The sequence below is a fragment of the Trachypithecus francoisi genome, unplaced genomic scaffold (genome assembly GCF_009764315.1).
Source record: "Trachypithecus francoisi isolate TF-2019V2 unplaced genomic scaffold, Tfra_2.0 Lachesis_group1, whole genome shotgun sequence".
In the NCBI taxonomy this organism is placed as follows: domain Eukaryota; kingdom Metazoa; phylum Chordata; class Mammalia; order Primates; family Cercopithecidae; genus Trachypithecus; species Trachypithecus francoisi.
This window is the reverse complement of record NW_022681454.1, coordinates 137158992-137184066: the sequence shown is the minus strand read 5'-3', so window position 1 is coordinate 137184066 and position 25075 is coordinate 137158992. Positions and strand designations below refer to the sequence as shown.

The 25075-nt window shown below is 42.8% G+C and overlaps 1 long non-coding RNA gene across 3 annotated transcripts; it reads left to right on the top strand.

Annotated features, from left to right (window-relative positions):
• The first annotated feature begins 8775 nt into the window (after nucleotides 1-8775).
• Nucleotides 8776-23499, top strand: LOC117085940. Of its 3 annotated transcripts, XR_004438142.1 has the most exons (4): nucleotides 8776-9023; nucleotides 13729-13920; nucleotides 22355-22602; nucleotides 23364-23456. It is a non-coding gene; the product is annotated as an uncharacterized LOC117085940 (long non-coding RNA). The 3 variants fall into 3 exon arrangements; XR_004438143.1 differs by lacking the exons at nucleotides 8776-9023; nucleotides 13729-13920 and adding an exon at nucleotides 18634-18940 and having other exon boundaries at nucleotides 23368-23499; XR_004438141.1 differs by lacking the exons at nucleotides 8776-9023; nucleotides 13729-13920 and adding an exon at nucleotides 18634-18940.
• The last annotated feature ends 1576 nt before the right edge of the window (nucleotides 23500-25075 follow it).

The window sequence follows — 25075 nt, the reverse complement described above, 5'->3', positions numbered from 1 at the left end:
ACCCACTGCCAAACCCAAGATCACACAAATTTTCTATGTTTTCTTTTAGACATTTTATAGTTTTATGTTTTGCATTTAGGTTTATTATCCATTTTTAGTTAATTTTTGTTTAAGGTACAGGGAGATTCATTATTACAAATGGACTATTCTGGCATCATTTTTTTTAAAAACTATCCTATGTCCATTGCATTGTCTTGGTAGCTTTGTTAAAAATCAGCTGACAATATTTCTGTGGATCTATTTATGAATTCTCTTTTCTGTTCCCTTGCTCCATGTGTCTGTCCTTTAGCTAATTCAATACTGTCTTGATTAGCATAGCTTTTGAATAAGTCTTGAAATCCTAGAGTGTGAATCCTCCAACTTTTTTTTTCTTTTTCAGCATTGCTTTGGCTATTCTAGGTCCTTTGCCTTTCTATATAAGTTTAAAAATTAGCTTGTCATCATCTATAAAAAGCTTACTGGATTCTGATTGAGATTTCATGGAATCTACAGATCAGACTGGGGAGAACCGGCCTCTTAACAATATTAATGCTTCCAAATCATGAACATAGTATATCTGTCAATGTGTTTAGATTTTTCTTTAATATCTTTCATCAGGGTCATTTTCAACATATAGACCATGCACATGTTTTAACAGACTTATACCTAAGTACTTAACTTTTTCAGTGCAATTGTAAATGATCTTGTTTCTTAATATCAAATGACAATTATTCACATCTGGAATATAGGAATGTCAGGCCTCTGAACCCAACCCATCATATCCCCTGTGACCTGCATGTATACATCCAGATGGCCTGAAGCAACTGAAGATCCACAAAAGAAGTGAAATAGCCTTAACTGATGACATTCCACCATTGTGATTTGTTTCTGCCCCACCCTAACTGATCAATGTACTTTGTAATCTCCCCCACCCTTAAGAAGGCTCTTTGTAATCTCCCCCACCCTTAATAAGTTTCTTTGTAATTCTCCCCACCCTTGAGAATGTACTTTGTGAGATCCACCCCCTGCCGGCAAAACATTGCTCCTAACTCCACCGCCTATCCCAAAACCTATAAGAACTAATGATAATCCCACCACCCTTTGCTGACTCTCTTTTCGGACTCAGCCCGCTTGCACCCAGGTGAAATAAACAGCTTTATTGCTCACACAAAGACTGTTGGTGGTCTCTCTACACAGATGCGCGTGACAAGGAATATGACTGGTTTTTGTATATTGACCTTTTTAAATGTACTTATGAGTTCTCAGAGTGTTTTGTATATTTTTGGAATTGTCTATATTGATAACCATGTTGTCTTCAATTAAAGACAGTCTTATCTTTTTCCTTTCAAAGCTGTATGCTGTTTATTTGTTTTTCTTGGCTTACTTCACTGGCTATGACTTCCAGTCTGGTGTTGATTAGGGATAGTCAGAGAGGACATCCTTGCTTTATTCCCAGTTTTGGAGGGTAAAACATTCAGTATTTTACTCTTAAGTATGATGTTAGTTGTAGGTTTTTCATAGCTTTCCTATATAAAGTTAAGAAAGTTCTCTTCTATTCCTAGTTTTCTGAGACTTTTATCATGAATGGATGTTGAATTTCATTGATTTTGTTTTTGTTTCTATTGAGATGAATGTATATAATATAATGAATTACACTGATTGATTTTTTAAATTTAAGCAAGAGTTTCTTTCCTGGGATCTGAGACAAACCCCAATTGGTTATATACTATCCTTTTAATATATTACAAGATTTGATTTGCTAATATTTTGTTGAGCATTTTTTACATTTATTTTCATGAGGTATCTTGGGCTATAGTTTTCTTTTCTTGGCCATGTGCAAGCTGGTTTGAGTCCTGGGATAACGCTGACCTCACCAAATGAATTCATAAATGTTCTATATTCTGGAAGATATTATGTAAAATTGGGATTATTTCTTGCTTAAGTGTTTTGTAGATTTTACCAGTGAAACCATCTAGACTAGGAGTTTCCTTTTTAGAAGTTTTAAAACTATAGTTTCAATTTCTTTAATAAATATTGGAATATTCAGGTTAGGTATCTTTCTTTTCTTTTCTTTTTTTTTTTTTTTTGAGACAGATTCTCGCTCTGTTGCCCAGGCTGGAGTGCAGTGGCGCAATCTCGGCTCACTGCAAGCTCCACCTCCTGGGTTCACGCCATTCTCCTGCCTCAGCCTCCCGAGTAGCTGGGACTACAGGCACCTGCCACCATGTCCAGCTAATTTTTTGTATTTTTAGTAGAGACGGGGTTTCACTGTGTTAGCCAGAATGGTCTTGATCTCCTGACCTCATGATCCACCCGCCTCAGCCTCCCAAACTGATGGGATTACAGGCGTGAACCACCGTGCTCAGCCCCAGGTTAGGTATCTTTCTTAAGTGAATTGTGGTGGATTGGCTCTTTCAAATAATTGGTTCATTTTACCTAAATTGTTGAACTTATGGACATAGTGTTGTCTGTACTATTCTCTTATTATCTTTTTAACATCTGTGAGATCAGTAGTGATGTCCCTTGTTGCATTCCTGATGTTGAGAAATTGTGTCTTCACTCTCTTTTTCTTGGCCAGCTTGACCAGTGACTTATCAGTTTTATGACTTTATCAAATAATCAATGTATTAATCCATTTGAATTGCTCTAAAGGAATACATGAGGCTGGGTAGTTTATAAAGAGAGGAGATTATTTGGCTCACAATCCTGCAGGCTGTGCAAGCATGGCAGCAGCATCTGCTTGGCTTCTGGTGAGAAAGCTTTTACTCATGGTGGAAGGTGAAGGCGGAGCACACATGTCACATAGTGAGAGCAGGAGCAAAGACAGAGGAGGAAGTGCCAGGCTCCTTTCTAACCAACCAGATCTCGTGTGAACTCATTACTATGGGGAGGGCACCAAGCTATTCATGAGGGATCTGCCCCTATGACCCAAACACCTCCCACCAAGCCCCACCTCCAACCCTGGGAATCATGCTGAGAATCACATTTTAACATGAGATTTGGAGGGGACAAACATCCAAACTATATCAATCAGCTTTTGCTTTCATTGATTTTATGTACTGTTTTTCTATTTTCAATTGCATTTCTTTATGTACTATATTATTTCCTTTCATCTGATCACTCTGATCATATTTCTAGGCCTAGCACTCTGGGCCTGTGGTGGGCATGGCGGCCTCCGAAGATCTCCAAAATGCCTTCAGGGCCATTCTCCTGATGAGTAGCACCTGGATTCCTTCTATCCCTACTGATTTCCTTATCAAATGGTCACTTGGCCACACCCGTGATTTTCTTTCCTGAACATGTTTTCCTATTCTTTACATGGCAGACTGAGATTTTCCAAATGTTTATGTTCTGCTTTTCCTTTAATTGTAAATTCCATCTTTAAATTGTTTCTCTCTTCTCACATTTTACTATAAGCAATTAAGAGAAGTCACTTAGCATCCTAAAACACTTCTCAGCTTCGAGATTTCTTCTGCCAAATATCCTAGTTCATCACATTTAAGTTCTGCCTTTTCTGTAAAATTCTAGGACGTGAACATAATTCAGCTAAGTTCTTTGCCACTTTGTAACATAGGTGGCCTTTCCTCCAGTTTCCAATATTTGTTCCTCATTTTCATGTACAACCTCATCAGAATGGCCTTTACTGTCCGTACTTCTACCAGCATTCTGTTCATGACCACTTGAGTAATCTCTAAGAAGACTAGAGCTTTTCCTACACCTCTCTTCTTCTGAGCCCTCACCAGAATCGCCCTCAATGCTCTTAATGTATTGTCATGGCAATACAGGCTTTTTCCAGCATTCACTCCAAAACTGTTTCAGCCTCTACCCATTACCCAGTTACAAAGTTGCTTCCACATTTGTAGGTATTTATTGTAGCAACACCTCACTCCTTTCATACCAATTTCTATCATAGTCTGTTTTAGGCTACTGTAACAAAATACCACAGACTAGACAATTTATTTTAAAGAAACAGACATTTATTTCTCACAGTTCTGGAGGCTGGCAAGCCCAAGATCAAGGTGCTAGTATCTGGTGAGGGCCTCCTTGCTGCATCCTCACATGGCAGGAGGTGGAAGGGAGCAAACCTACTCCTGCAAGCTTTTTTTATAGCAGCATGAATCCTTTCACAAGGGCAGAGCCCTCATAATCTAAACACCTCCCTTTAGGACCCATCTCCCAACATTGTTGCATTAGGGTTTGAGTTTTTAACACATGAGTCTGAGGGGGATACATTCAGAACATAAGAATGTCTGTCAGTAATTAGAAAATTGTCAGTAATTATTTCTTAAACATTTTTTCTACCTATTCTTTCTTCTCATTCTGGGATTTCAAGTTATGTATATGTTAGACTGTCTAATTTTGTCCCATAGCTCTTGGAGACTTTGTTCTATTTTTTTGTACTCCATTCTCCTTGTGTTTCAGCTTGAGGAAATTTTATTAACCTATATGCCACTTCATTAATTATTTCCTTGACTATATCAAGTCTACTGGTAAGCCCATCAAAGATAGTCTTCATATCTGCTACTGTGTTTCTGATGTCCAGCATTTTCAGTTGATTCTTTCTTGTTGTTTCTATCTCTCTGCTGAAATTTCTATCTGATCTTGCATGTTGTCCACCTTTTCCATTAGTCTTTAACATATTTGTCATAGTTATTTAAAATTCCCTGATAAATCCAACATGTTTATGAGGCTGGTTCTGATGATTACTTTGCCTTTCCAAACTGCGTTTTTTCTTGCCTTTTTGTGTACCATGTGATTTTTTGATGAAAGGTAAATGTGTTATATAGGGCAGTAGATACTATGTAAATATTTTTGTGCTTGGAACTGAGCATGCCTTTCCTTTTGCTAGACTTTTAATGTGGGAATTCGTGTTAATTTAGTCCAGAGTTGGACTGAAAGTTTGTTATTGCTATGGTTACCCTCAGGGCTCCAGAAGCTTTAAACTCCCCTAGTGATATATTGTTTCTGTCTCTTCTCTTGGTTTTGAGTCTCCCCTTTGCGCTATCCTCCAGAGTCTGTATATAGTTCTCCAAACTATATTTCACTGCAACTCTTGTTAGCTTGGTGGCCAAGAGAGGCAGAGGGGCAATCTCTTATGTTCTTATGAAGCGTCAGTCTTAGCAGAAACTGAAAACCTGGGTCTCAGGGGCTCCTGCAACTTCTCCAGCTATAGTGCTGGCCTAGCAAATATTCCTGCCCCTCCCCCAAAGTGAAGCTTCTTTTCCCTCGTGTTCTCCTCTCCTAGCTGCAGTCAGTTTCCAGGGGTACAGTTTTGACTGACTTCCCTTTGCAGATTAAAGCTTTGTTGGGTAGGGAAGATGAAGGGAATGTATCAGGGTGGTGTTTGGGCAGGGGTTGCTGTTCCCCTTCTCCGGCCAACATCTTGGAGGACATTTTCTGAGGCTTCTCCTTGATCTACCCTGTGAGCTCCTGTTGTTCTTGGAGGGAAAAGCTGTAAGAGAGTGTGAACCCTTCTATGTCTGCAGCCTCTGGGACGTCACACTGCCATGCTAGTGTTACCAGAAACCGGTCCTGATCCACACTCTAAGAGAGGGTTCTTGGATCTTGCGCAAGAAAGAATTTAGGGTAAGTCCATACAGTAAAGTGAAAGCAAGTTTATTAAGCAATTAGAGGGATAAAAGAATGACTACTCCATAGACAAAGCAGCCCCAAGGGAGGGCTGCTGGTTGCCCATTTTTATGGTTATTTCTTGATGACGTGCTAAACAAGAGGTGGGTTATTCATGCCTCCCCTTTTTAGACCATATAGGGTAACTTCCTGAGGTTGCCATGGCATTTGTAAACTGTCATGGCGCTGGTGAAAGTGTGTCAGTGAGGACGACCAGAGGTTACTCTTGTGACCATCTTGGTTTTGGTGGGTTTTGGCCGGCTTCTTTACTGCAATCTGTTTCATCAGCAAAGTCTTTATGACCCGTATCTTGTGCAGACCTCCTGTCTCATCCTGTGACATAGAATGCCTAACCATCTGGGAACGCAGCCCAGTAGGTCTCAGCCTTATTTTACCCAGCCCTTTGGAGTTGCTCTGGTTCAAATGCCTCTGACACTAGCTCACACTTGGCCTTTAGCAATTCTTTAAACATCTCTAGCATAATCTCCTTACCAGGTTTTTATGGCATTTGGCAGCATCTGTTCTAGGTAAGTGTATGCTTGAATACTGTTTCTCCCTGCAGGCCCTTGTGTTTCTCTTGGTTTTAAGACAGTTGTTTGCCTATAACATCAGTTCTGCCATAGGTTCAAAAACGTTGTTAATTTTGTAGTTTATCTAGTTTTTTTTCTCATTGTTAGAATGGGAGAAGTACTTTTCTAACCCCCTAAATCTCTGAGCTTTTACAAGAACCATTTTTTGTTTCAGAATTTTAAATTTCTCCAGCATTAACTTGATTTCAAAAGTTTTAGAGAATTTTTGCAACAGCCCCAAACCATCTTTCTATGCATATTTGGAAACTAGAACTGAGAATCACTAGTAAAGACAATATAAAAATGAGAAAAAAATGAAACTTGGGGTCACTAAATTGTAATTTTTTTTTTTTCTTTTCTGTATCTTTCCCTCACTCAAACTTGGAACTGGCTCTGTGTTTCATATGGGCTCAAGGAAATTATGTGGTGGGACAGAAAGCAGAAAGAACTCCATGGAGTTCTGGGTTTTGGGCCGGGCACAGCGGCTCACACCTGTAATCCCAGCACTTTGAGAGGCCAAGGTTGGCAGATCACCTGATGTTGGGAGTTTGAGACCAGCCTGACCAACATGGGGAAACCCTGTCTCTACTAAAAATATAAAATTAGCTGGGTGTGGTGGCACATGCCTGTAATCCCAGCTACTCAGGAGGCTGAGGCAGGATAATCAATTGAACCTGGCAAGTGGAGGTTGCAGTGAGCCAAGGTTGCGTTATTGCACTCCAACCTGGGCAACAAGAGTGAAACTCTGTCTCAAAAAAAAGAAGTTCTGGGTTTTGTTTTCAGAAGCCTGAGCTCACAGTAGAACTTAGAGGGTTTACAATAAAGAAGAAAAAAATGGGAGACTTGTTAAAAGAAATAAAAAGGATAACTGGAGGAATAGAAGGCTTCCTAGAGTAGAAAAAGGTTCCTGCACCAGAACTGGAGATGAAGGGAGGCCTTGGAATAGACAAGAAAAGATGCTGCAAGTGTAGCAGGATGAGCTGCAGACAAAACCCCTCAGATACGGAGTTAAAGAAGGAAAGGCTTTATTCGGCTGGGAGCGTCAGCAAGACTTACGTCTCAAAAACCAAGCTCCCCAAGTGAGCAATTCCTGTCTCTTTTAAGGGCTTACAACTCTAAGGGGGTCCGCATGACAAGGTCGTGATTGATTGGCAAGTAGTGGGTATGTGACTGGGGGTTGTATGCACCAGTAATCAGAACGGAACAGAACAGGACAGGGGTTTTCATGATGCTTTTCCATACAATGTCTGAAATCTATAGATAACACAAGCAGTTAGGTCAGGGGCTGAATTTTAACTACCAGGCCCCGGGTGCCATGCTGGGCTGTCTGCCTGTGGATTCCATTTCTGCCATTTAGTTTTTACTTCTTCTTTCTTTGGAGGCAGAAATTGGGCATAAGACAGTATGAGGGGTGGTCTCCTCCCTTACAAGAACTCATAAAGAGCTGTATGCAATATCTAGGCAAACAACACCCCTAAGCCACCTTACAAGAGAGTCCCCTGTCTTAGGCATGGCTTGGAAGCATCAAGATGTCAGCAGTCCTGAAAAGCCCTTAAGATCATGGACAACAGAAGTCTTAGTGGAAACCTGTGGAACAAACAAAAACACCGAGTCTCCATAGACACCTTCACACTGCAGAATATGCTGGGCACTGACATGACCTTGAGAAGGGAGGGGAGAATGACTCAGATTACATTTTCTCATGAGCCTGGAGAGATTAGTCAAATTTAATTGATTTCTAGAAAATAAAGAGATTTAGTGTTGCTTGCATAACTTAATTTGTAGACTGAGAATCATACCTGCTACAAAAGCAATCCATTCCTAGGCACCTAGTTATCATAGTTTCATTGAAAATATTTTATATTGTAGTAACTGAAGAATTTTTCCACTCCAGTGTGTCTGGGGGATTCAGCATGCCCTCAACTGTAATGATTCCTCCTGGGGTGCAGTGGGGTGATCAGGGCAGCAAGGGAAACGCACTTTGAATAAATCCCCAGGTGATTCTGAAAAAGACTCCCTCCACACACTCACTCCCTTTTTCCACCCCTTCCCTGAGAATCTGTGTTCACCTCTTTTGGTCTATGTGCATGTTTTTCAATTAGGACACTAAAACAAAGACACAGTTTGACTATTGTAAGCAAGAGGTGTGTTCTCACAAAGGTGCACATAAAGCAAATATATGTTCAAACATGTAATGCTATAGACATAGATTGAAATAATTGCTGTTAATGGCATTACAGACAACTAAAGAATAGGTATGTTTGTGAATCTGTGGCTAAGAGAGAAAAATCCCTAGATTTCCTTCTAGGAAGTCGTTATTGGCTTGGGAATCTGTCCCCGTTCTGACCCAGCCTCCCACTGAGGTTGTAAGAAGGATCAAGTGAAACACACATAAGCATCTGAATGAAAATGTCCCCAGAGTGAACAATTGAGAGAATTACCACTATCCTCCCATTCACGTCTGTGGACTGAGGCCCTGGAGCTGGCATACTGATGAGAGATGCTTGACATTATCATAACAGAGTTGTGTGTTGTTTGTTGGTGTTTCTGCCAATGAGGCCTCACTGGGGGATGACACATTATATGTTCCATTTTCCAGAGCTTCTGTCTGGTGCCAGTGTGAAGAAACGCAGCTAGAGACCTGGTGATGGGACTTATTTTCTTATTTCTGGAAATGTTTCACCCCCGAAAAAGCCACTGCAACGTGCTATCTTAAAGCTACAGCACATGTTGGGCCTGTTTCTCTTATCTAATAAAATCATATGATAGCACATCATCTCTCCCCAGGTGGAAAAAAGGCCTGAAGGCAGGGATCCCTTGGAAATTGCAGCAAAAAGCAAGAACCAGGTAAAAGGAGAGACTTCGAAAAATCTGGGTTAAAGCGTTCAAAGAGCAAGCTGAGAGAGGCAGGTTATCCCTGTGATTTTTGAGTGGAACACAAAACACACACCCTGGTTCCACCAGACAGTGCAGGGGTCACAGGAGGCCACTGCAGAAAGGCCTGGGAGTTGTCCAAAGGCTCAGCTACTTGGACCTGCTAATAGAATAAATTACTGGGAACAGAAATATCCTGTCAAGAAATTGGATGAGATGTGTTTTTCAGAGTTTCATTCTAGTATAGCACACTGGTTAAGAATTCAGGCTCTACAGTTAAAACCAAATTTGAACCCCAATTCTACCACTTAACTAATTGGGTGATCTCCAGTCACTTACTAAAATATAAACAGGGAACAGGATAATACCCATCTGAAAGGGTCGTGGTGAGAATTAGATTAGGTCATGTATATTCAGTGCAGAGCCTAAAGAACCACACAGTAAATGTTAGATACTGTTAGGCATACCCGTTCCTTTGAAAATGCCTAAGCTACTGTCTACTACTTTCTACTGTTACTCAGAGGTCACTTCAGAATGAACCTCCTTGAAAAGGAATGTCTTTCACACACAGGGGATGAGTAGAGATTTGCATTTTTATTATTTCACTCACTGAAGAGAGAGAATATAGAGTTCTTTGCAGGGAACTTGTTGGGATCAAAAAACCAAGTTCTTTAAGTGGGAGTCCTAACATATAGGGACACTAAATTGCCCCTAGTCCTCAGATCCTTGATAGAAACTGTGACCCAATGTTAGACTCTTTTGGGTTCAAGGGACACAGACCCATTTGGTGGTTGGGGGTTATTGTAAGAATATACCGGAAAGTGAGGAAATGGAAAGCAACATTCAGCAGCTACACAACCACGGCTTGTGGAGAACTGGGGAGTGGGGGGAGGCGTCCATAGTTGTTCAGGCTCTCAGATCCCAGTGGCACCCCTGGCCCTGGACATCTCATTGCCTCTGAGGCCAACTTCTCATTGCTTCCCAAGCTAGTGTCTCCACTGAGCACCTCGCTAGCTGCTCTGCCAACTTCCACATCTACCACTCTTGCTTCACTCTCCCTTTAAGATTTATATGCAAAAGAGAGAATCTGTCTGGGATATTTTGCTATTTTCCAATACATAAGATTCTGTTATGGGGGAGAATTCTTACTCACGAAAGCACTGGAATCCCAGAAGAACACAAAGAATAGGATCTGGGCTGGGTCACCAAGCTGTAGCTCCCAAAGTATACTCCATCACGCCTGGCCACTCTGCCCTCAACCCTTGACCCAGCTGAATATGACATATCTCTGGAGACCCAGTGGGCACAAGCTGAGCGATTGGCCATAAAGGCCTGGCCTACACAGGAATACTGCTTCAGTACAACAGCCCTCACCACCAAGGGCTCATCCAAGAAACTGCCTTGATTTGTTGGACCTATGCAAGATCAGCAAGTGTCTATCCCAATTTCAGACCCGCTCCCAAAAACCCTCTCTTGGGAGCTCTCTGTGGAATTGGGCCCCTCTTCTTCTAGTATTATGTTTTCAAAACTGACAGGGATAGAAAAGAAAAACTTATCCAGGAAGGAAAATTGGGTTGAACGTTTAACATCTCATGTCAAGTCTGGCAACGGCAATGATGACTATACGCATTCTTTCCTTTTTTTTTTTTTTTAGACAGGGTCTTAGTCTGTCACCCAGGCTGGGGTACAGTGGCGTGATCTCTGCCCACTGCAACCTTAGCCTCCTGGTTCAAGAAATTCTCACATCTCAGCCTCCCAGGTAGCCGGGACTACAGGCGAGTGCCACCACACCCGGCTAGTTTTTTGTATTTTTAGTAAAGACAGGGTTTTGCCATGTTGGCCAGGTTGGTCTGGAACTCCTGACCTCAAGTGATCCACCCGCCTCAGCCTCCCAAAGTGCTGGGATTACAGGTGTGAGCCACCACGCCTGGCCAACTGTGTGTATTCTTGCTTAAATAAATATTCTCTTAATCATTTAAATAAAAAAAAAAAAAGGACTGGATTCTTTCATGAAATGATGACTTTATTGCTTTTACTCTTGGCTTTACTTTGTATATTAGCAAGAGGGTCTTGAATTTAGTAGCTGTCTAACCCAGGACACTAGCTTAGGCTCTTAGGTCTGAGACCTCTATCTCTTAGGTGCAGATGGAAGATGTTAGTGACTTTTAGTTATTTGTTCAGTAGAAGTACAATGTATGATAAATGCATTGAGTAACATCAGGATTCCCTGGCATGAAAAGGTGGAGGACTGACTCAGTGAGAGTTTCCCTAAAGTACCTCTCACATGGGCTTTCCAGCTGGAAAAGAGAAACAGAACCTAAATGACCATCATTTATTATGTCACCTTTACTTAGTTAACATGTAAAATGTCCTCTCGATTTTACAGAAAATTCACGTGAAGGCTGATATGACCTTCAAATTAATTTCTGTCTTGATAGTTCTATAGGTTGTAAAATTCCTAGATGGTATAATAGCCAGAATGTTGAGTTTTTTAAAATAAAATTCAGCAAAAGGCATTCTATTCTTGTTGTAGCAACAATTTATAAGTTTATGACACGTGACAACAAAAATACCTAGATTTCAGGATAATTTTACTTCAAACTACCTATTAAATATATAATTATGTGGACAAGGCACTATGGCTCACACCTGTAATCCCAGGACTTTAGCAGCCAAGTGAGGCAGGGGGATCACTTGCCGTCAGGAGTTTGAGACCAGCTTGTGCAACATGCCAAGACCCCAGCTCTACAAAAATATATTTTTTTAATTAGCTGGGCATGGTGGTGCACACCTATAGTCCTATCTACTCAAGACTGAGGTAGGAGAATTGCTTGAGCCCAGGAGTTCGAGGTTACAATGAGCTAGGATGGCACCACTGCACTCCAGTCTTGGCAGCAGAGCTAGACCTGTCTCAAAAATAAATAAATAAATAAATAAAATAAATATATAATTATGTAAATCTTGGCCTCCTTGTACTTTCAGTGCCCCCAGTTCAAATGCAAAGGGTATTTTTAGCTCCTGTTTTTCCTTTTCACCAAGCTGATCAGTGAACGAGAAAGTCTTATCAATCATCTACTTGTTGGAAAGCATAGAGCTTTTGAACCACACAGCTCATTTCAAAATTAGAAATGCCTCCACTGAGGGGCCCGTCTGAAGACCTTCCAGAGGCAGGTGTCACTAGATCTTGGGTCTGATGTGTGTCTTTGGGTTAAAGTAGCTAAGAAATGTTTCTGGAGATGGCATGAGTGGAGAAAGCAATAGAAGTCGTATTTCTATTTTTTAACAAGTAAATCCTAATTCATATTTGCCAGAAAGTACTATAGCTGTTCTCACTAAAAGTGTTTGTTCTAAAATGTTTGCAAAACACAATTATTTTAAAGTACAGCATACTTTCCCACTGACACATTCTTTTTTTTTTTTTTTTTTTTTTGAGACGGAGTCTTGCTCTGTCGCCCAGGATGGAGTGCAGTGGCGCGATCTCCGCTCACTGCAAGCTCCGCCTCCCGGGTTCCACGCCATTCTCCTGCCTCAGCCTCCTGAGTAGCTGGGACTACCGGCGCCTGCCACTACGACCGGCTAATTTTTTTTTTGTATTTTTAGTAGAGAGGGGGTTTCACCGTGTTAGCCAGGATGGTCTTGATCTCCTGACCTCATGATCCGCCCGCCACGGCCTCCCAAAGTGCTGGGATTACAGGTGTGAGCCACCGCGCCTGGCCTCCCACTAACACATTCTAAAGATGCATCCTCAAGGAAAATTTTTAGGTGGCAGAAAAATATTTTCTTACTATTCATAATAATCACTGACATTTACTGAGCACTGACTACTTGTCAGGCATTGTTCAAAGATCTTTATACAATTCTTTCATTTTATTCCTCACAGTGATCCTACTAGGTATTATCTCAATTTCCCAGGTAAGAAATAGAAGACCAAAAGAGTTTAAGTAAGCAGCCCAAAGTCTTATGATTGGGGTAGAGAAAAGATGAACTCAAGCAGTCTGACCCCAAGGCACCCCCTTCTCCACACCACTGTGCTGGTATCAACACACATCCAGGCTCACCAGGAGGAAGAGGGCATTTTCCCAGTCTGCCAAGCACTGAGATAAAAATACACTGTAAGTTGTATTATGGGGTGTGGGGTCCTCATCTCCACCCTTGATAGCATCCTAAGAATTCATCTAGGATGATCCTGCTGTTTTTCTTGGCTTTAAACTCATTCATGGTAGGTGCCTGGATAATGCTAATTGCATGACATAGGTTCACTCATCATAAGGGGTTATGAGTTAATGTACTCCCTCCCTAGTGGTATTTACAGCACTGGTAGTTGAATATTACTTTATGTTAATTGAATGAAGATACTATGGTTTCACAAGTGCTACTGAGAAATAATTGGAGAAATCAGACAAGTGAAGGTTAAAAAAAATCTGATTTTTTTTTTTAAGAGATAGGGGTCTCACTCTGTTGCCCAGGCTAGAGTGCAGTAGCACAATCATAGCTCACTGCAGCCTTGAGCTCCTGGGTTCAAGTGATCCTCCCACTTCAACCTCCCAAGTAGTTAGTAGTTAGGACTACAGGTGTGCACTACCATGCCTGGCTAAAAACCTGTTTTATTAAGGATAAGTTGGATTGAAGAGTAGGAGTTAACTGTGGCACAGGCAGACTCTCTAATGTTTTTCCCTAGGTCTAAAACTCGGTACATCTCACCCAAGGAAGGATTGGCTCTACAGAGCACACACACAGAGCAAAACAGCTGCATCATCTGCATCTGCTATGACCCCACACTGGAACAAAGTGAGAGCTAGGATTTGAGACCTGGCCCTGGAAGCAGAGCTGGGTCCTAACCCCATCATGACTGCCACCCACAAGACAGGAGGTGAGCAAAACACACCCGCCCTCGGGGGGAGATCCGAAGAAGAAGGGACAGGAAGAGCAGAGTTTCCCATGAGCCTGGAGAAACTCCCCACTTCACCAGACAACTAAATCATGACTAGTCCCTCAGGGAAAAGTGAACAGGGCTGAGGGGGGCTGAAGCTACTTTTCCCAATGCTTTTAAAAGAATGAAAACTCCTATCATATGGTCCAAAGCAGGAACGCACAAGGGAGAAAGAAGGTTCCCTACAATGCAAGAAATTATGTCAAATGCTCTATGCCTACTGGTTGCTGCTTTACAGACACACTGCACATACAGTGAAAGTTCCTGAAGGGTTTATTGTTTTTCAGAATTTGTTTAAGATTTGACTGGAACCTTGTGAAAAAGGAGACACCAATCCCACTGGCAACAGGCAGCTGGTAATGCACCCATAACATCCTAAGAAGAGTGCTCTCTCGGGCGCGGTGGCTCAAGCCTGTAATCCCAGCACTTTGGGAGGCCAAGACAGGCGGATCACGAGGTCAGGAGATGGAGACCATCCTGGCTAACACGGTGAAACTCCGTCTCTACTAAAAAGTACAAAAAAACTAGCCGGGCGAGGTGGCAGGCGCCTATAGTCCCAGCTACTCAGGAGGCTGAGGCAGGAGAATGGCGTGAACCCGGGAGGCGGAGCTTGCAGTGAGCTGAGATCCAGCCACTGCACTCCAGCCTGGGCGACAGAGCAAGACTCTGTCTCAAAAAAAAAAAAAAGAAGAAGAAGAAGAAGAAGAGTGCTCTCCAGGGGAGAAGCTGGTACTTCCCCTGGCTGAGAGGCAGCGGAAGCCTATTTGAAATAAGGAAGCATCATCTTTAAAGAGTCCTTAATTAATACTGTATCACTTCCAGCACTGTAGAAATTCAATAATGGAGCAACCCAACCAAGTACAACTGGTTGAAGATAATCAGATTTGGATTTTCATGTGACGAAGATTTTTTTAACATATAAAGCATAAGAATTTACAATCATCCCCTTCACCATATTTTAGGGAAGATTATTGTTTCAGTGGCCCAATTCCTATGCCTTTGGATGCCTTTGGTGTGCTGGTCAGAGAAATGGATAGAAAAGATAAAGTATGGGGAGAAAGTAAAGAGAGGTTTACTTGATCTACATGGGAAAGGGCATGGAGCCTCCTAAGGAGGCAATGAAAACATCTAGAACTCGGCAAGGATAGCAAGAGAGAGGGAAGGAGGGAGTGTCAAGAGAGGCACCCTAGGCTGGAGATTTTGAAAGAGAGAAGAGAAATTTCAGTAGCTGCCATGAGCTGTGGGGTTTGGAGGAGACAGAAATGGAAAAGTGGATTTGTTGCAAGTTTGGATAGGCACTTCTGAGTAACTCTCTTTTACTCCTGTTCAAGGAAAGCTTCAAAATATTAATCATTCTTCAAGAATTTGGAATGGTATTTGTTTTTCTCTTGCATATGTTATCATGAGGTAATAGGCTTTAAGGAATGGCAAAGAATCCCAGATTTATTTGGATATATCTATTTGAATCTTTCTAGAGTGAGTCATTCTGTGGGTACTGTGCTAGTCCACAAAGTACAAAGTGGTGATTGTAAAAGGATGTGCCTGGGAGGTGGCCAGAGTGCAGGATGTGACAATGCCTCAGTAACAGAGTGGTGGCAAGGCTATGCTGGAAGGGGACCCAGCAGAAGCCAGAGACCTGAGTGCAGTCACTTCTCCAGCACACTTCCTGTCACCTGTCAGTGGCTCCCCTGACAGAGACTCATGGTTGGTCTTCAGCACGTTGTCTTTGGGTCTTCCATTCCACAGGATGTTTGCCGGACGATGGCCAGCTGTGAGGTGAGGCTCCACCTGCTGGGCACAGGGTCATGGAAAGTCACTGCTCTGGAATTAAAAGTGCATCACTTCAGGATCAGCACTGGTGCTGCGTGACTCTTCACCTACTTGGCCTCAGTTTCTTCACCTCTAAAGCAGCTGTCTTGGGAAGATGGTATCAATGATCCCTTTCAGCTCTTATGCTCAATGATACCTTTCCAGATACTCGTTCCTTACTGCAGCCATTGCTCCCACTTTCTCTTACCCCAGGGCCCTGGCCATCTCCAACTCTGCACCCAGATGTTTATTCTACTCACATCATGGCCCTCCCGATTGGACCTAACTGGGCGTAAGCAAAAACACTGGGGCTGTGGCTAGAGTGCCAAAGCTGCCTGCTCCTGAACTGTAAGTTCTAGACTGGCTGGGGGAGAAAAGAGGGCATCTCATCAGTGACCCAGGCACTCTGGGAACCATGCTCTGCATGCCCCTTCTCCACACACACAGAACGAGACAGTAGAGCCTGTCTCTGGAGCTCAGACAGCTTGCATAGCAGGAGGAGGCAGCTTTGCTTTTCTCCAGACACTTCTCAGAGCCACTGAAACAGCAACTGGATAAATATAGGAGGATGACACATCAACTCTGAGTGGATGTGAGTGCGTGAGTGTGCATGCACAGACAAGCCGGCAAGCTGCAGGCTGCCACGTGGCTCTCAACCTCCAAGAATCAACACACGGGCTCCCAGAGCCAGAAAATCTTAGCAAAACTTGGTGTCATCAAAGAATCTTGGCAGGAGGGTGATCTGAGGCCATGAGCGCAGTCATGCCCTTGGCTTCTTGGAGCATTCACGGAGGTCACCCTCTGCTCGGCCCTGGCTATATATAGTCCTGCTTTCTCCAGTGTACATACAGTCTTTCTGAATGAAACACCAGAAATCCTTCCAGGCTCTGTGAAAGCATCAACTGAGTGGCATTTGAAGGTCCTAGAAAATGAGTGGAGGAAACAGAGCAGGTGTTTTGCTTATTGTGAAAGGCAAACGCTGACTTGGAAGGTTTTGAGGTAGGGAATATGGGCCAATCTCAGCACTGCCAATTTTTAATTACTAGCACAATTAGCAGCCTGGCCTACCAACAAGCCTATTTTGTAAAGCTCTGTTTAAGAACCAGCAAATTGCGGCAATAGCACTAAACAGATGAATAGCACAGTCATCATATCCCACTCTCTGAAAGCAATGATCTGCCTGCACAGTCCTGAACTTATCACAGCCTCTACCACCAGCAAATACCTGACATCCTCTTCTTAGCCCTGACTAAATTGGCATAAGGGTAAGAATCATGTCTTCACAAAGGCCATCTTCCTGTGGTTGATCAATCATATTAAGTGAACTACATTAAATCAATGCAATATACATCAACATTAGCTTCTTGGGATAAAATAAATTAGAATCTTCCTGTCCTCTTATTATCATCTCTTGTCATGACCACCATTTGAAATAATTTTGAAATATTTAATGTAAAGGCATACAACCCCTAAAGGTTATAAAATAGCATCTCCTTGGAGACAGGATTTCTGTGAGAGACCCAGTATCCATGAGTGTCCATCCGGCCTTGATAGAACTCATATGTGGTTGAATCTGTTACTCAGATGAAACCTAAGAGACTCAGACAGGCCAAGATTGTTCCTCTGGGATGTGCAAGATCCCTGAGGAACAAGAGGGGCTCATAAACAACAATAGAGGATCTTTGTAAGGAAAGGGAGGCTGTAGACTTTTCTAGACCATAAGCCTTCATCTCTAGGACTGAGTCAGAGAAGCAGAAACCATAGACTTTGATCAGCACCTCCTGAGCTTTAACTGAAACCCTAGCTCTTGTATTCTTGGGTCAAGACAAGTGATTGCTGATTCTTCACTGAGCTAAACTTTAGGCAATCATGGTAGACCGAACCTCAGACTGCTCAAAGAAGATCTGGGCAACTCCCTACCTACAGAACCACACTGATTTTAGCAGAGTACGCTCTACCAGAAGATCAGCAGAAGACTGAGTAGTGGTAATTGCAGAGTTACTCTACTAGGCTGCTGTAATAAAATACCTTAGAATGGGTAATTATAGGCAATGGAAATGTATAAGCAACCATTCTGGAAGCTGGGAAGTCCAAGATTAAGGTACCAGCAGATTTGGTGTCTGGTGAGGGCTTACTCTCTGCTTCATAGATGGCCCCTTCTTGCTGCATCCTCATTTGGTGGAAAAGATGAGCAACATCTCCTGGGCCTCTTGTGTAAGAGCACAGACCCCATTAATCACCTCCCAAGGCCCCATCTCTTAATTGCACCATGTTGGGGACTAGGTTTCAACATATGTATTTGGGAGGACACAAACATTCAGACCACAGCAGTCACTAAGAAGAACTTGCTCCCAAATATTGCCTCACTTCATGCCTAATTCCACCATTATAAATCTATTTACTGGAGACAAACATTGCTTCTCTTTGAGAATCATCAACAAATACTATGCAAGGGAATGTCAATCATTCCCCACCTTCTCCTGCTCATACCTACAAACACACTTCCTAGGGGTCCTGACCAGCTGGCTTCCAGTTAAGTTAGGCCAAAGGGAAGTCCTAGCAGGAATTAGAGGACAGGGGAAAGAAAGAAGTGGTAGTATTGCCACCACTCTCTCTCTCTGTCTGGGGGTCTCTGGCAGTGTCCACATTTCCCCTGTGGTCACACAAGGCCTCCAGTGTTGTCCGACTGGTCAAGGTGCATCTCCTTGATGCCTCTAGTTCTTGCCATTGCTAATCTTTGCCTCTACATCTCCTCTTTGCTTTTCAGCTCTCACAAACCATTTGTAGCTAGTTCCCCTATTCATTTTCTTTATTGAACTACCTGACTTGGGCTGTTTTCTTGTCTCCATCCTAACTTACTCAGAGGGGTACTGATATGGTTTGACTGTGTCCCCACCCAAATCTCATCTTGAATTGTAGCTCCCCTAATTCCCACTTGTCATGGGAGGGGCCCGATGAGAGGTAATTGAATCAAGGGGTGGGTGTTTCCTGTGCTGTTCTCATGATAGTGAACACGTCTCACAAGATCTGATGGTTTTATAAAGGGGAGTTCCCCTGCTCAAGCTCTCTTGCCTGCCACCATGAAAGTCGTGACTATGCTCCTCATTCGCCTTCCACCATCATTGTGAGGCCTCCCCAGCCATGTGGAACTGTGAGTCAATTAAACCTTTTTCCTTTATAAACTACCCAGTCTTAGGTATGTCTTTATTAGCAGCATGAGTACAGACTAATACTGTTAGCATATAAATGTATTATAAGTGAGCTTAATGTTTGTTTTTTCTCTGCAAGAACCTACAGTAGAAGGGAAGTCCCAGGAAGCTCATGAAAGAAGGATTTAAAAAGGTAGAAAAGGTGAATTTTTCCCCAGGTCTTCTCTACCTATGAAAGGTTCCCCTGACTCTAGTGTTGTGTGGGAAGGCCATAAAAAACAGCTCCCTTCCACAATGCTGACCTGTTACTCTCCGGCTTTACATCATGGAGTCTCTGCCCCAGCTGAAATCTGTTTGCTGGCATCCATGATTCGTTAGCTTCCAATTGCAGCCTTTTGCATACCCATCCTCCTCCCCTATGACCACCTCTCCCCTACCTTCCTGTCTATATAGCTATATGGCTCTTCCTCCTTGACAAACCAACTTAAAGCCTAAAATCTGAGCACTGTTATTGTTATACAGTCTGTCAGCAAGTTATAGGCGCAATCTGAGCTTAAATCCTCCTACCTTCTTTTGTTCATTTGTTTGTTCTTGCCAGAGATCTTGCAGTTTTGATTATATGTGCTTTCCTGTTTGGCCAATAGAATTTTAAGGTCCATACAGATACAAGACAATGTCTGCTATTTCTTTTGCTGCCTGTTCCTGCCCTTCCTCTGTGCCTCCAGCTCCCAGCAATTATAACATCTAGAACTGCTCTAGTATGTCCAACAAATATTGACATGCTGCCTAAACAAACTTCCTCAGCTAGAAAGACTAGGCGTATACCTATTTGTCAAGACAGCGTGCTTTCTGTAGGAGGAATGCTGGTCTGAAAACCCGCAGACCTGTTCTGCCTGTGACAGAACATCCCCAGTAGAATGCAGTCTCCAGGCACAGGGCTTGCTCAGTCATTATTTTCATTTCTCCCTGGGCCTTGTGTGCTCAAACTATATCTGCAATGCGGTTGTTTTTCCTTCAGAACAAACCTCCTGAAGGGGATTCTTGCTGATGGCATCTGTGGCAGAGACGAGCTCATGCCTGAAGAGATAAATTATTTATGGTGTATGGTGCCCTAATGGATGGCGTGATCAATAATGCTTATAATAGCACAGCAGTGGACAAATCACAAAAGGGCTAGAACACGTGTCTACATCATTCTGAGAAGACGGGTCCACCAGATAGCAAAAGGAGAAAAGGGGTACTTATGTCAACCTCAAAACGGTTCTGGATCAGGAAGAAAGGGCAGGTTAGGTTTGTTGGTTGGTTGGTTTGCTTGTTTAAAGGGACAAATCAGTTTCTAGTCATGGGGAACACTGCCTCAAAATGCCCCAAATATTATCCCCTTCCCAAAGATCAGCCTTCCTGCTCTAATCTAGCTAAGAGTCTCCCCAAAGTTCTGAGCTTTCCCAGCAGCTCTGCAGAGAACAGGCTGAGTTTCTCCCTGTGTGCTGGAATATGGGCTGCCTGCAAGTAATAAAGACATTAGTATCTGTTGCTTAGAGTGTTAATTGCTTCACTGTAGTGCTTAGCCCCAGTTCCTAGGCAACATCCAATATCACAACAGGCCTCTTTGTACAGATGTATGATCCCAAGTTTAAAATTTCTCAAGACTCTGCTGTCTTCTATTTTTGTGGTTTTGTTTTGTTTTGTTTTTTTTGGCCTGCAGGAAAGTCCTACCAGGATACCTAACTACAATTTCAAAATCAACGTGTCCAGAATCAGTGGCATTATCTCCATATCTCTCCCCAACCTCCTACCTGCTACCTCACCCTCCCACTACCTGCAAAACAAAACAACAACAACAACAACAAAGCCCTGCTTTTGCTCTTGATCTACTGTCATCTTGTCACCAGTGTCTTGTAGCTCTCCATGCCCAGCGTCATCTGTTTCCCTTTCCAGGCTTAGCTCAACTATCACTCTCTTTCTGAAGCCTCCCCTCAAATCTGAAACCCATGGTGCTTAGGTTTCTCCCTAAGCACCACTCTTTACTTCTAGCTGATGTGATAGATAGGTGTATGTGTGTCATCTCTCAAATGACACAATGACTCACTTTAGGGTATGGCACATGTCTTAATCATGTTTGAGTATCTCAAAGAGGCTAGCACAGCACAATAATAGACTTTCCATTAGAATTTGTTGAATAAATGATTAAATGAGCAAATCGTATGTAGGTAACAGAGGTGGCACCGGCAATGCTTGTTTTCTTCATCACCTATATCCCTACAGTGTGCAAAAGAAAATAGCGGGAAGGGACTAAGCCACATCAGGGCAATTCTAACTGAACAGCCCTCAAACTCTGTTCCACTATACGGAGTTCCATTTTCCTATACCTGGATTTGCACAGGCGTTTCCCAAAGGAATTAAGAGTTCCCAGTATTGTTCCCATAGCTCCAGCTGAACTGAGGAACTCAGAACTTTCTATAGAAAGGACAGAGGAACCTGTGTTTTTCTAGGCTGATTTGGATGTGGAAATTCTATGCCAGGCATTCCCAAGGCTCTAGATAGCTATAAAGGAAAGAGATAGATCAGGATTCTAGCCATGGGCACTGAAAAGTATTGAGTGTCACCATGGTCAGGGGCTTCTCTAGTCACCCCTGGGCTCCAATAACCAAGCAAGGTTGGCAGCAGGGCCACAGGGCCTGAGGTCCCACTTTCCCACTCTCGCATAGGCATCGTCTCATCTTTTTGAATTGATGGGGTTGTCTTAGTAGGCCAGAGGTAGGAGATAAAGAAAGATAAAATTATTCATAGGTAACATTCATACATGAGTCTAGCCAGTACCAGGACACTCAACAAATAGTACCTTTTTTTTCTGTAAACCCTTCAGTTGGTGCCATCCAAGATGTACTGCTGGGTGTAACTCTCAAGATAAAGGCTGTTTGCATAACTCCTAGAGAAAGCTTTTTGGTTTTTAAGCTCTAGGTGAAGGGCAATAATAAATTTGCAGCCAATTCTCTGGTCTAGGTTTCAGGACCCACATCCCATGTAGTCCCAGCATGTGTAGCACAGCCTCTCCTTGTTAGTAGGTTCCATTGTTGTTGCAGTGAGAACTTTAATTTTGTATTTTCTCACTTGAGTGCAAGTAAATTTTCAAACATAAAATTGAGCTAATGTCATCATTGAGCATTTCATTTACTTTTTTTTCTTATAAAAGGAACTACCCTTGAATATATTTGGCTGTGTGATTGCACAGTCAAATAAGGATACATTTAAATATTCAACTCGGTAACTACATATACAGTCTACTTTTGTTACTGGTTTACAACACTATACGTAGATAGGAACACCTGCCTTGATAATGTTCTTGATATTCACTTTGGTGTCTTGTGAATGACATAAGCCTTGCTTAGCTGATTTATTTCCTCTTCTAATCTTAGCAAATCACCTGATTATCACTGAGAATGACATCCATTCTGAAGACACCATTCAGGATGACTTCAGGACTAGAAATAGTATCTGGCTTATTTCTAGTACATTTTACCTAAAGTTTCATGTATGAATGGGAGAACAAAAGCCTCAGATTGTCAACTAACTCTACCACGTCTTACAATAGTTCAGTGTTCATCCAAAAATCAAATCCATAATTCCAGATCATTTCTTCAATTCCTTCAACTCTTCTTTGAAGGTAAGAATCTCAAATCACTATATCTTTAATACTTTTTGGCAACAAGGCTCTCCTTCTCTGTATAATTTATCCCTGGGTCCGCAGTAGGTCTTCAACAATAAATCATTGTTGAGGGTAGGCAGAATGAAAAGACAAAGACCCCTTTGACTTTCTGTGGGCAGGAGATGCAACGACCTTATCTCACAGTTTTATAATCTGAAAAAAAAGAAAGCTGACTCAAATCATTACGTGAGAAATCAAACGCATGTTTCTTGTGCTTTTGGCAATTAGACATTTTTTAGAAATATAAATCCTGGCTGGGCACTGGGGCTCACGCCTGTAATCCCAGCACTTTGGGAGGCCCAGGCAGGCCAATCACTTGAGCCCAGGAGTTTGAGACCAGCCTGGGTCACATGGCGAAACCCTGTCTCTGCAAAAAATATAAAAATTAGTCGGATGTGGTGGCACGCACCTGTGGTCCCAGCCACTTTTGGGAGGCTAAGATGGGAGGATCGCCTGAGCCTGGGAGGGCAAGGCTGCAATGAGCCGAGATTGCACCACTGTACTCCAGCTGGGGCGACAGAGTGAGAACTTGTCTCCAAAAAACAAACAAACAAACAATAATAAGAATCATAGTTTTAAAAAAGAAACATAAATCCTCAGAAAAAGTGATTGGCAGGGAAACAGTGTGTGGAAAATGTAAACTTTGAGTATGTACATGTTCAACTGTAACTGTTTGTAACTTCATAGCTGAGACCCAGACTCTTGTCTGATTTTCTAAGCCAGGCAAGACTGATCAAGAATCCTACCAGAAGAAAGTTTTCAGGACTCTGACCTGACTCCAGCAGAAAAGTTGGTTACAGTGTTCTGGAAGACACCTCAGCATGAATCGCTGGAGCCAGCATCTGGTACCACTGTCATCTCTGGGGTGAATACTGCAATTAAGAGCCTGACCCTCTATGGTGAATAAAAGGGTTGTGAAATTATATGTAGCAGTGAAGAGTGTGTTGGAATTAATATTTGTACAGCTTACAAATATAAGTGTCAGAGGGAAGAGACTTTCAAATTTCATATACCCCATTCCCCCTAACTCCACAGAGATCAACTGAAGACAGATCATGTTTTTTTGCTGAAAGACCCTGGAATGGAAAATCTGACACCTTACTAGTTTAGAACTTACTAGAAGTAAAACTGAAAGCACAACAGAGTTCCTTCACTTGTACATTCCGCCTCAGATTCTCATCCTTCCCTCCTAGGACTTCAACCATGCCTCCATCTGAAATCCTAGGTTAGCTTTCCGTCACTCTCCATCCACCACTCCCATTCTTGGGTGAGCACTGCCTTTCTCCCAGGACCATGAGCTGATGACCTTTGCTCCTTTTTTATAAGCTTGGTTCATTGAGGCAAAGGTCCCTTCCTTGGGCTCCCATTTTCTAAGGCATGTTATGTAAGAAGATGGCTGCCTAAACCAACCAGCTCCTCACACTTGATCCATGGATATCAATGTCACTGCCGCTGAGGAGGTTCCAGCCCTCTGTCCTGAGACTCATTCCAGAAGAAGGCTGCCTTGCATATACACATGTTGTATTTGAAGGCAGGAAATAATATTTCATCTGAAACCACCAGGTTAATCCATTTCCTTAAAACCACTTAGACATGAAAGAGCAGATGCAGAATTCCCACCAGCACTGTTGACATTTTCTGTCTCAGAAGGATTCCCTTTCAATCAATGAAGTGAATGCTTTCCTGGGCCTGGGCTTGGCTTGAACAAAACAAAAAGAGACCAAAACACTTTCCTGGCATAGACAGCCCTCCGTCCGTATGCACGGAAGGTTTTAGTTCCTTCTTCACCCCACATGCCCAGCAGAGCCACCCGGCTTTCTCTCCAGTGCTGTTCTGAGAATCTGCCAATTTCCAGTGATGCAGCTGGCATTCTTTAGTGCTGATGACTCACGTGCTATCATCAGCACAGGTCGGGCACTGGAGAGTGCCTGGGGGAGAAGCCCGGCTGTGACTGCTATTGCTTCAGCTTTCCTAAGAACCCTGTAAGGCTGCCATGTGTGTGCAGATGCAGGCTCTAGCCTTGCTGATCCACCCTCCCGAGGAGGGCAGACTGAGATCAGGAAGGGGAGCGAGGAAGTGAGGGAGGCCAGAGGGAAGCGCCATGTCTCCCTGACACTCCAGCAATCTTTATGATATGAAACAATTCTGGTTCTTTGCTAGCAAAGCTTTGATCACTGGGAGCCTTATGCAGTTAGAGAATTTTGCTCACAAATGAAGTGAAGATGATGCCATGTGCTCATCAAACCTGTGGCCTTTGTCTCCAGGACCCACAGCCAGTGAGATTTCCCAGCTCCCTTCAATTAGATGAGCCATATGACTGGGCTCTGGCCACTGAAAATGAGAAGGAACAATGTGTATTACCTCAAAGCTGGGCCTATAAGACTGTGATGCAATTTTGCACACTCTCTTACCCTCATTAGTGGACTTAGTG